The sequence below is a fragment of the Anser anser genome (assembly GCF_964211835.1).
Source record: "Anser anser genome assembly, chromosome: 1".
Taxonomy (NCBI): domain Eukaryota; kingdom Metazoa; phylum Chordata; class Aves; order Anseriformes; family Anatidae; genus Anser; species Anser anser.
The window spans coordinates 177,687,669-177,700,491 of record NC_139720.1 but is presented as its reverse complement, the minus strand read 5'-3'; the positions used below and the strand labels follow the sequence as shown (position 1 = coordinate 177,700,491).

The 12,823-nt window shown below is 37.6% G+C and overlaps 1 long non-coding RNA gene across 1 annotated transcript; it reads right to left on the bottom strand.

Moving 5' to 3' along the window:
* Positions 1-3,550: 3,550 nt before the first annotated feature.
* On the bottom strand, positions 3,551-10,003 carry LOC310892828. Its single transcript, XR_014578500.1, has 4 exons — positions 9,925-10,003; positions 8,886-8,972; positions 6,023-6,063; positions 3,551-4,012 (listed from the first exon to the last, which is right to left on the bottom strand). It is a non-coding gene; the product is annotated as an uncharacterized lncRNA (long non-coding RNA).
* Between the last annotated feature and the right edge of the window lie 2,820 nt (positions 10,004-12,823).

Sequence of the window (12,823 nt, the reverse complement as noted above, 5' to 3'; positions counted from 1 at the left end):
GCACAAGTATTATGAAATTACCTGTGGGTATGCTTATGTTGTAGTTCTCTTACATACTTCTGAAATACATAAGTAGCCTGTATGACAGTATCAGCCACCCACTGTCCAAACTGGCAATCCAGAAGTCTGCATAACTACTTTTCTAATCAATTAATAAATACACAGACAATTTCCTTGTGCCTAAACAGCATCAACAATTCAAATGTTGGTTTCAATCCTAAAGCTAAAGCATTTCCTAAAACGGGAAAAATATTCAGTCATACTCCTGCTTTCACTTGCAGGCGTCTGTGTTGCTCTTTCCTCAGGCAGCTCTTGAAAGCCTTCCATTTCTTTTTTTTCTTCCAACAGACTTTCTAGATTACTTTTTGGGTTGTATTACTCCCTCATGTCACTGCTTCTTTTTCTGGAGAAATAAAAAAAGAAAAAATGGCCATGAGATATTGTAACTTTGAAACTGTTTTTTTGTAACAATAAAGTTGCGTTACATAGAATAATAGTCTCGAGGATCAGTTATAGTACATATGAGTACAAAACAAAAGCACTCTGCTCCCCTTCTCTCTAGAACACATAGACAGGGTAGCAAAAGGCAGACTGCCACATACAGCGTAGCCAGACAAATGATTGACAGTGCTCAGGAGCCTCAACATTTTTAAGCTGATCACCTCAAGCACTAGAGCAAAGCAACATTTTTTTTAATATTATTTTTTTTCCTCTCCTTGCATTCCTCTCCCACAGAGTACTTTGGAAGTAGCATTTGGGGCTTTCCATAAAATCAACCAACAGGAATTTCTGTTCAAACTGTGGCTGCTTATAAGCTTCTCTGAATACTAAAGCAGTTAGCATAGTTTGGATGGCAAATTAGAATAGAGAGCAAAGAGATACCAGCTGCTAACTGAGAAAAGTGCAAGAAGCTGGAACTGGCACTTAATTATCTTTGAGACCTCTACTGCTCTGTCAAATCTAGCTAAAATCAATAGATTCAAAAAGCTACAGGAACAGAGAAGAGACATCCACATGCACAGTCAAATGCACACACGAACCTTGCTTCCATAACAAACATTGCTACAAAGCCAATTTGGCTTGTGTGTGCAAGAGATGTTCCATTCTGGTTAAAGGGACAGCACATACAGCAATGAGTGGCCGCATCTGCGTGAATCCCTAAGGATGCGTACTTGGGTTGCACGAAGTCGTACCTCATTTGTAGTCTGTATGCTGCAACGCTGCTTTGCTGTCCTTCCAGAAGCACACACAGTCACAAAGAGATTAAGGAAACAAAGTCAAAGGTTATTGCATCCAAATGTTCCCCTGTTTATTGGGCTGCTCATAAGGAAATATGGGTCCATAAGGCACACCTACTTTCCCAATACTCAATAGACTGGAACAGATGGATAATACCAATCTCTGCTTGAATCAGAAGGTAGATAATGTCAGTTTGTTCTCTATGATGCCTCTGAGAATGGCATCTCAGCAGGTTATGTTTTGCCTTGGACAGACCTCAGAAAGAAAAAATAAACAACCAACCAAACAAAAAAAAAAGTCAGTGGACTAGATGAAACTGGGAACAAGAAGCAGACATAGAAATGAGTAAGAAGAAGTGAACAATGTAAATTTAATGCATAAGGCAGGAAAGTTACAAAGGCAAATAAAGGGAGAAAGACATATGCTAAGAATCTTTGTCGAACAGTTGACTGAATGCTTGATCAAGAATTGGACTTATACTTCCAGACTTCTTAAATCATATCTAACAGGTCAAAATCTGTCAAATTACCATTCCTCTAGTGAAATCCTTTTCTATCACATCTACATATATATTTATATATGTATGTATGTATGCATGTGTACGTATGCATATTTTGCCAGTTTAAGTTTTGTCAGAGTTTAAAATAATCCTTTTATGGCATTCAACTTTATCTAACTTCATACATAAAGGATTAGATTGACCTGAGTCTAAATCTTCAGAGACTTTTATTTTGCATTTTAACCTACACCAAGGTGAAAGCAAGTACTATTTTCTCTTTCCTGGTGTATTCTCTCATCTATTTATGTTAAAAAGATTTCCCCTCCTGAATATTTATTCCTTGACATTTAAGGAAAAAAGCGTCACTTAAGCATGTCTCACTAACCCCAGCAATGTAATAATAAAGAAATAACTTGATGGATTGTATTTTATTTGTCTGCATGTGTGTCAAAACTGAAATGCTATTTATTATGTGAACATTTATTATTACTGCTACTACTACTATCGTTGTTTTTGTTGTTACAGCATTCTTTCATGCTTATCTCTGTCCATTTTCATGTATGAGAATGGGGTTTCTAGAAAATATCTACAGAGTGTTAAAAAGGCACCTCAAGTCTCATATTCAAAACAAGACTGTATCATGGGCAATGAGCTACTAACATCCATTTTGAGAGTTCATGCAGTAACCACACAATTGATCACTTCAAATTATTTATTTTGAATTACCACCATGACTCCTGACTGTATTTTTGTAAAGCAAGAGTCTTTCATGAGCTTACTCGAGGACAGACTGGCCAATTTGTCTAACTACTCATCCATGGGAAAAATCCTGAAATGAAAAATAAAGTATGTAATATGGCAAAAGAAGCAGAATCTTTGAACTGAGAAAGGCACTGAGGATATTTCAAAGGGCTCTTCAAAAAATGAATTTTTTATTTATAAAAATATTATAAATTATAAAAATATTTATAAAATATTTATATATTTATAAATTATAAAATATTTATAATATTTATAATAATATATATATTATATATATAATAACATTTATAAAAATATTTTTTATTTATCCAAAGACTTCTGCTTAAAATCAAAGTTTGTTTTGGTTTGTTTGTTTGTTTGTTTCCCCTGAATTTTGTATACCCTGCTTTGCTTTCACTGTGACAGATACCATAAGCTAGATGTGGAAGTGTGCAGAGTGATGATAAATGTTCCTAAAAATGCAAAATTTTTCAAGAGATGGCAAGAGACTAAAACTAGGACAAGCTCTAGAGTGAGGGCAACAGACAGAAACAAGGTGATGCCTAAACCTTACCCTGATGCAGCTCTTAAGGGAGTCATGGATCCAACAAAAACCGTCTGGTGACTCTTCATCAAAGCCAAGTGATCTATAGTTGCAAAGAACATATTTTAATAAATAATTTATACACTTATAGATTCACATACATAATGGATTCATATTTCTTTACCTATAACTCTGGGTTCCTGTGGTCCTTAATGTTACTTACTTATTTACTCATTTTGTATTGAAAACCCACTTATGTTCCAGAGGAAGCATTTTTAAGGCAACAGCATACCCTGGAACAGACAGCACAATCTGATGGTCATGAAAATGTGAGTGTCAACATATTTTCTTCATGTAAAAGAAAACATTATTTCAAATGATTATTTCTCAGTGTTGTGACTGTGCACCTTTAGAACAAATAATAAATGTTAAACATTACTTACTAATGTGTGCTTATAAAATGCATGTGTGCACCTCTGTGAGTTACAAGACACTGATGGCCTAGAAAAAAGGAGGCTCAGGGGAGATCTTATTACTCTTTACAACTACTTCAAAGGAGGTTGTAGTGAGGTGGGGGTTGGTCTTTTCTCCTAAGCAACAAGTGATAGGACAAGTGGAAATGATCTCAAGATGCACCAGGGAAGTCAGGCTGGATGTTAGAAAACTTCTTTATTGAAAGTGTTGTGAGGCATTGGATCAGGCTGCCATGGGAAGTAGTTGAGTCACCATCACTGGAGGTACTCAAAAGATATGCAGTGGTGGTGCTTAGGGACATGGTTTAGTGGTAGACTTGGCAGTGCTAGGTTAACAGTTGGACTTGATATCTTGGAGGTCTCTTCCAACCTATGTGATTCTATGATACCTACTTTAACTAGTGTAACTCTATTAATTGCTTGGTTCTGAGATGGTCTGTGATGGTTTAGCCATGGCTAACAACCAAAGTGCCCCCTCTAGCTGCTCACTCCTTCCACACACCTCCAATGGGACACCTGGAGAAAATAAGGACAGGAATGAGAAAGTTCATGAATCAAGAAAAAGACAGAGCAATTGTACTAGTCACAGTTGCAGTCAAAAGAGACTTGACTTGGGAAAAATTAACCTAGTGTATTATGTGTTAAAATAAATATATCATTAGTAATTAATGTAGGGGGAAACAAAAAGACAAACACAAAAACAATACTTTGCCTTCTTCCCCTTTCCCAGGCTCAACTTCAGTTGTTCACTCCACTCTTGTACTCTCAGCCTGAGAGGTGCAGGGGATGGAGAATTTCATTTCTCCTTCCTCCACTTTTCCCCTGTTCTGGCACAAGTCTTTCCCACAGACTATAGACAATCTCTGGTTTGGTGCCCAGATCACCTTCTTCTTCTCTGACCTCAGTGTTTCCTCTGACCCTTATTTCACCACTCCACCCCACAACCTCCCCCCACCCCCAGCCCCCTTCTCCTCCTCTCCAGCATTTTCTACCTTTTCTTTAAGACATTTTCCCCAAGGTGCCACCATCTTGGCTGCTAGGCCCAGCCATGGCCTGTAGTGGAGTTGTTGGAGCCAGCTGGAACCAACTGTGTCCAGCATGGGGCAGCCCTGGCCTCTCCTCACAGAGGAGCCCTGCAGCCACCTGCTGCTGGCACCTTGACAGGTACATAAATGTACTACATAGAATCACTGACTGAATCATAGAATGGTTCGAAGGGATCATCTAGTTCCAACACCCCTGACATGGGCGCAGATGCCATCCACTAGATCAGGTTGTCCAGGGTTTCATCCAGCCTGGTCTTGAACACCTCCAGGGATGGGACATCCACAGCTTCTCTGGGCAACCTGTTCCACTGCCTCACCACTCTCTGAGTGAAGAATCTCCTCCTAACCTCTATTCAAACTCTCTGCACTTTTAGTTTAAAACTATTCCCCCTTGTCCTATCACTATCTGCCTGGGCAAAAAAGTTGCTCTCCATCTTTTTCATAAGCCCTCTTTAAGTATTTAAAAGTTTCAATGAGGTCTAGTGAATAGCATCTATGGCAGCACATAAAATGTTATTTTTTCAGGTCTGACACACATAAAATACAGTCCTCAGAAAGCTCTGTAAATATATGATTTTCACTATAACCTACTCAAGTTTGTTGTTTTTGTTTTGTTTGTTTTGTTTGTTTAAACGGGAAAAATATACTAAAACATGTAAAAGCGTAGTCTTTTGTCTAAGCTCTCTCCTCATAAAGTACACTTTGTTGCTGACAAGATATGCATGCTTATTTTGGTTGTCTACCTTACCACAAACACACCTGATGTGCTGGATGTAACACATCACTTCTGACTACTATGGCGTGGCTGTGCAGTGCCCTGACTGCAGAGTTTCCACTGGCAGCACTTGGCTATTACATATGTATAGTTTTTGAGCTGCTTGGCTAGCCCTAATCATTTCCTGTGTGATCACTGCATTACAAACTGTTTTTCTAGCTACCAGCACGCTATCATTTTTTTGTTTGCCTTTCTTTTACTGTTTATATACTTTTGATGCATGAAGATAAGTAGGTGTGGTTTGATGGAAGGAAGCAGGTGGAGTTGTCATTTCTGAAACATACACTCATAGAATGATTTGGATTGGAAGGAACCTTAAAGATCATGTAGTTCCAACCCCCCTGACATTGGCGGGGACACCTCCCACTAGACCAGGTTGCTCAAAGCCCCATCTAACCTGGCCTTAAGCACTTCCAGGCTCAGGACATCCACAACTTCACTTGGCAACCTGTTCCCATGCCTCACCACCCTCACAGTGAAGAATTTATTCCTTATATCTAATCTAAACCTACCCTCTTTTAGTTTAAAGCCATTACCCCTTGTCCTATCACTCCACTCCCTGACAAAGAGTCCCTCCCCAGCTTTTCTGTAGGCCCCCTTTAGGTACTGGAAGGCCACTATAAGGTCTCGCCAGAGCCTTCTCTTCTCCAGGCTGAACAAGCCCAACTCCCTCAGCCTGTCTTCATAGAAGAGGTGTTCCAGTACCTTTATTGTCTTTCTGGCCCTCCTTCGGACTTGTTCTAATACTTCCATGAGGGGAAAAAAAAAAAAGAGAGAGAGAGAGAAACATGAGATAAGATGCTTGTAAAGATTCTTTTCTGTAGAGACAAGACTTAAACAGGACTATTCAGGATGACAAACCATATCTATCATCATCATGAATTTTTTGTCCAAAGCACTGCTTCAAGCAATTTATGAGGAGGTAGCTTCTCATTTTAACATATTGACATGAGGTTACATAACCAAAACCAAATAATTTAATCTTTGTGTATTTAGGGAACTATTTGAGATAAAAGATGTGAATATTATAGAATATTTATTCTCCTTCTGGAAGGAAGGAAAAAAAAAGAGGAGGAAAAAAGAGAAGGGGAGAAAGAGAGGGTGAGAAAGAGAGGAAAAAGGGAAATTGTAAAACATTGATCTGTTATCATTGCTGAAGGATAATGGCAGTGTAAATACTGTAACTGATTGTTTTTGTAAATAAAATATATCTCCAATAGAAAGTTGTAATTTACCTTTTAGTTGTGTCTGCATTTTTTTTTCAGTTGTGTCATCAAGCAAAAATCCCCAACTAACAAATGTTAGGTACTGAAATTCCAGCATTAGGAATTTAAATGTTGATTTAAATACTTGGTAATAATTGTACATGTCTACATATAGGCAATCTTTAACTTGTCTGTTGTGTACAATATTTCATTGACTCAGCTGCATAATTTTTTTGCCTCAAGAATTTAACAGAAGAAGGAAAAGGTGAAAGGCAGAGGAGAAAAGGGAGAGAAGGAAAGATGTCCTCTACATCTTAGGTATCTAGTTGCAATCCTGTGCAAGCACTAGCCAATCTACATCTATTCAGAAGTACAGATATCTCTAATCCTATATTAACGTGACAGTACTGGCTTCCTTTGCATGGAAGACTCTTTGGCTGATATAAAATCATCAGAACACATTCCTAGAAAAAGATATTTTCCCTCTTTCACCAACCATCAATATAGAGGCACTGTCTGTCAAGCTCAGAGATCCCAACATACTGAGATAAGTTATCACAGTCTTAAGCATGCACACCATTAGGGAGATCAAGCTTTGGTGCACTGTAATTATGTGTATGTTAGCAAGAAGCAAGGACCAATAGAAGACAAGCTCTAAAGCAAGAAAAACAGTGCTGAGAAACTAATAGTTGCATGATGCACATACAGGGTAGCTTTTTGTTTTTTGTTTTCTTTTTTTTTTTTCTGGGGGGGGGGGCAAAGTGTGTGGGACATTTTCCTTCAGTAAACACTAGTTTTAGTCTGCTCTCTGTAATGGAATGCTCATTTGCAGGAGGAAGGCATTAGGTGTGTCTCTGAAGGACATCCTTCAACTGAGTCTCATCTGGAAGAAATCCATCTGTGTGCTCCAACAGTTTACTTGATATAAAACCAAACCATTTCAGTGGGAACCATGGAACGATTAAATGAAAAGCAGACTTCTAATCCAAACTAAAACACTAATGCAGGTTTGGCCTCTTGTCTCGTAAAATAATTCTATTTGCTTGCATTAAATAAAAGTAATTTACTCACCAACAGGCATAATCATGTTATGGTGACTTAAATATTACAAAAACGGGCAAGACAAAAAAAAAAAGTCTGCTTTATAACATTTTATCTAGCTAAAAATTCTATTTCTTTGCAAATTTTGATTATTATTTCTGAGTACATAAACAATTCTTCATTGGTATTAACACTGTCCATTCATGTTAACACTGTGACACTTCTGAAGCCCACTCATATGTATAATGATATCTGGGATATAATCCAAAAATTCTAACCTAATTATTATAATTATGAAAAAGAAAAGAAAAGAAAAGAAAAGAAAAGAAAAGAAAAGAAAAGAAAAGAAAAGAAAAGAAAAGAAAAGAAAAGAAAAGAAAAGAAAAGAAAAGAAAAGAAAAGAAAAGAAAAGAAAAGAAAAGAAAAGAAAAGAAAAGAAAAGAAAAGAAAAGAAAAGAAAAGAAAAGAAAAGAAAAGAAAAGAAAAGAAAAGAAAAGAAAAGAAAAGAAAAGATAAAATGGAGAGAATAATAATTCCTCCCCCCCCCCCCCTTTCCCCCCTTGTCTCCTTGTCTCTCTAGGTTGCTAGTCTTCCAGAGGCTGACACTTTTTGTATCTATGAACTGTAATTACCACAACTGAGCCCTGAGGTCTCTACTTCCATAGTATCAGCAAGAGAAGGTGAGCAGAGGACTTCTATAACACTACTCCTACACTTAAAGTTATGCATGTACTTAAGTGCTTTGCTGATTTTGATGTAGGTGAAGATCTGGGAGGGAACTTGTTACTTGAGCCGTGTACAGTAGTTGTTGAGTATCTGTAAATTCCACCTCATTGATCGGCATTTTTCAAGTAGTCGTATTATCTCACCACTGACTGATTGATATTCATCCTCCAGTGATGGAGAAGAAAGCTTCAGATGCAGTTTTGTTGTTGTTGCTGTCATCAATTTTCACCAATTCTGCTAATAATTCACATTACATTCTAATGTAATAGCTAAATTAAAATAATTGTTGATCAGTCCTCACATTTGACTGATAAACCTTTTTAACTGTTTCCTCCAGCAACTGTATTTCCTGAAGTTTAGTAAATTGGGTGTATATTTAAGACGGCCAACACTCAAACACTTCACTAATAGAGTTGCATGCTTTACTGATCTTAACAGTTGGATGGTATATTTCATTTGTGTTCATTTGCATAATTTGCTGATTAAACTACGTATTTAATCTGTTGACCTTTACTCTGTACTTATCCCACATTTACGGAGATGTAATCAATGTGCAGACTTTACTGAATGCAGCTGACATCTCAAAGTTTACTTACCCGTTGCAAATTCTATTTAAAGCTATCAGCACACTGTCTCATTGGTGTTTGCTGGTGGTCTTTCTCTTCATCCTGAGGGTGCACTGACTGGAAAATCAAAATAGTGCATGTAGATAATAAAGAAATAATACCCATTTATTACCTCACAGAATATATCTACCCCTGGAATTCTCATAGATGAAAGAAGCACATTATGAAAGGGAGATGTGCTGGCTCTTTCCAGTCCACTACAGCATAACTACAAATACATACTACCCTGCACAAACAAGAAGATATTCATAAGTACTTCACCCTTCTTCCCTCTTGATCCTGTCATAATATCCATTTATGTGCAGAAATAGCTGTGGAAATAGTATAATTTCTGCTTTTGATCTAGAACAGCCCAGTTCAGTTTTGGTGCCCAGGTCCTTCTTTGCAATGGTATATGCAGAGCACGTGATCTTAGTCGTATCTTTCCCAGCTCTTCCAGAAACAGACAGCTGTTGTTCCACCTGAGTAATGGTGGAATGTAAACAACAGACTGACAGGCAGACAAACATACAGCTAGTAATATTCAAGGAGCACAGATTTCAAATACTAATTTGATTGTAGTCAGTTTAAATGAAACATCTAAGGAAGTTTATGTTAAGATGATCTGCCCTGATCTGAGTTTAAACTAATGATGAAGGAAACTTTTGGACACCACAAACAATGAAAGGGGAGGAGTGGTTAGCTAACCCTGTCCTTGGCCTAACCTAGCAAAACAGCAGTGGGATAGACTTTCAGATATTGGAAAGAGAAAAAGAAGGAATTCCCCTTAGGGATGTAAAAGACTTACTGTAATCCCAAATTGGTAAGTAATGTTCAAAAATCAGCAAAAATAGACCCAACGAGAAAAGAGTAAACAGTCACAGATTACTTGGGGGAGAATGGGGGGGGGGGGGGGGAAGGAATGGAAGTTAAAACCAATCACATGATCAGGGCTTTTGGAGTAGCTACTGAGCAGACCTTCATCTGATCAAACCAGTCTAGAGCAGGAAAATAAACATGCTGTTCTTACCACACCATGCATGTCTGAATTGCTTCTAGGTCGTGGAGTGCTTCCACTAATATTGAGCAAGTGACATCTTGGAGAGTCTTGGAGTGGATAGGGGTTGCATGAAGTACCCCTTACAATTTATTGGCTGAGAAAGAACTAGACAGGAAACACCTGCAAACTGAGTCCTGGCAGAAAGCCCAGTGTCAATTGCACACACATACACACACACACTCTTCATTTTGGTCTCCATCTGGGACCAAAATACAAGAGTGAGAAATAATTTTTTGGCAAGAGCTATATATAAACCACTGTTTATGGATCAGTCAGTGGGCAACAATTGTTCTAAAATAACTATTCCATCTTCAGCACACTTCATTATCTACATTTGTTATCTTCTCATAATCAAAGTTTGAAGTTTTCAAAAGTCCCCATTCTCCACACCAGAAAAGCCATTTTATTTTTTTTCTATTTGCCACTTATTAGGTTAGGAATCACTTCCTAGTGCTGAAGACCAGGTTAATTCAGAGAGAAAACAGCATGTGGGAACGGCCTGGTGTCTAAGGAGAGAAGTATGAATCACACTCTTTTTACATCTGAGACCAAGCCATATTCTACACATCTCAGAGCAGCTCCAGCTGCAGCTGTAACATCTCTTTAAGGATGTCATTGACTGCCTAAGGACTGAGTCATAGAGCTGGGTCCAAGACAAGATTGTGGTGTCTTCTTCAGAACATCATCTGACAATCTCCTGGCCAATCCTATTCTGCTGCAAGTTGTCTAATGAGATCTTATGTGGGAGTCATAAATTCTGTTTATCTGCCTGCAGCTGGAAAGCCACACCACTTCTACCACATCTACCACTAAGTACAAAATGAAACTTTTTGTCAGTTATGGTGGGCAGCATGATATTGTTGATGACATTTATCCATTTTATTAGTCAATTTGAATCATAGCTTGTCACTGACACTGGTGAGAATTTGTTCTTCTATTTAAGTAGAGGAAAATAAAAGCTTTCAGAAAATGAGGTGGAAATTTTCAAAAGAAGGCCATGGAAAAGGTTTCAATTTTTTCAGCTGGAGAATCCGGTTTGGTTTTGCACATCTGTATTTAATCTGAGAATAAAATTGTGTAGGGAATACTATAAACCAGGATGCAGAAATTGTAAGCCCATCTGAATAAGGCAAGGTGAGCCTGCGGTGATCTTTTTGGGGATTTAGTAAAAGTGAATGTGAAGAGCTTTGAGAGAAGAACATACAGTGTATCGAAGAAAACCTCAAGGAATTCCTATCATTGACAAAACAGCATAACCAGAGGGGAAAAAATGTTTCTGAAATAAATTCAGTCTCAGATGGGCAGCCCAAGGCTGGCCTAGTCAGTAGCCATGCGGATACCCAAAGGCTGCCAACACGGAACACAATGAAGGAACTGCAATTAAAGCTGAAGAAACAGAATCAGCAGGTGGCCCCCAAAATATCTGTAAAATGGAAACCCAGAGGCAGCTAGAATTAGTGACAATGGAGAATGTGCTTGAACTGCTAAAGAGGTAAGACAGTGAACAAGATCCCAGGGATCCCCACCAGCTGCAATGGCCATCTTTGACGATTACACCCACCCTTAAAAAAAGGTTAATATCTAAGGAACACTTACTGAAACTCTGCGGAATTAGCATAAGGCAGTAGGAGATTGCTCTCCTCCAGGCAGAAGGGAAAAGGCCTATAAGTTTACAGTGCTTATTTCCACATGAACTTTTTTTTTTTACTGTTTGCATAGAGATGCTGTATTTAGCAACTTCACTATGAGTCTGGTATTGTACCACTAATAGCTATGAAACTTGCAGAAGTATGGGGGAATAAGCTTTAGGAAAATATCTGTTAATTATATACTTTAATATGATAAAAAAAAAAAAAAACAGTGGTCAACAACATATTACTGAATCTTTCAGCCCTTAGGTACTTCTGTACTATGACAAAAATGAAAGAGAGTTGTTAATGGAACTAACAAAAATTAAGGAAATAAACACAAAGTCTGTTTTACCTATAAGCATATAGAAAATAGGTTTCAGGAATAGAAATCAGGAAAAAAAAAAAAAAACTTCTGTAAGCATAAAGAAAGAGAATAAATCTAAAATTTACCATATACAAGCAGCTTTCATCTCCAAAGTCATATAGTACCCAGAATTTGTGCAGCATTTGTGTGGATTAACAAAGCTTCTGGAGCCATAATGCCCTATGTTGGTAAAAAATGAATCTAAACTTCAGATTGTCCAGTGACATTCACAACAGAAATCACAGTAATTTATGTTTAAGGTGGAGGGAGCCAGATATTTCTTATCAAAAGAGACATAATCCCAGGTGAACCAATAAGAGTGAAAGAAAATAGACTGGGGAAAAAAAAAAAAAAGAGTGAAAGAAATAGAAACTCCAGTACTGACAGCAACACAGTAAGAAAGTATAAGAAGCCCCTTCAAAGTAAGAAAACTGATTGCCAACTAGGAGGTGTGGTTATAGTGAAAACTGTATGAATTTCATAAGCTACAGTGGCAGAAAAATTCAGTTAAAATTTTAGCACTAAGGATAAGGAGGAAATGTTTTATTTTTTGTTTGTTTGTTTTGGTTTGTTAGTTTTATTAAGAAAATAAAATTAAAGAAAAGGTTGATGCATTTCATCCATTTAGGGAGATCATGAGATAAGTGACTGCACCTGATGCATTCCACTTCACTATATTGTTCTTAATAATCAACCTGATAACCTTTGCCAAAAGTATCTTAAAGGAACTCTTCTTTGAAAGCAGGAGTCTGTAGAGGGATATCTGTATGACAATAACCAGATTGCTAGTGCAGATGAGCTGTATATGCTAAATACTGAGCTGAGCTAAAGCACATTCTGCTTTAACTGCCTTCTACAGGATCTCTAGGGTTAT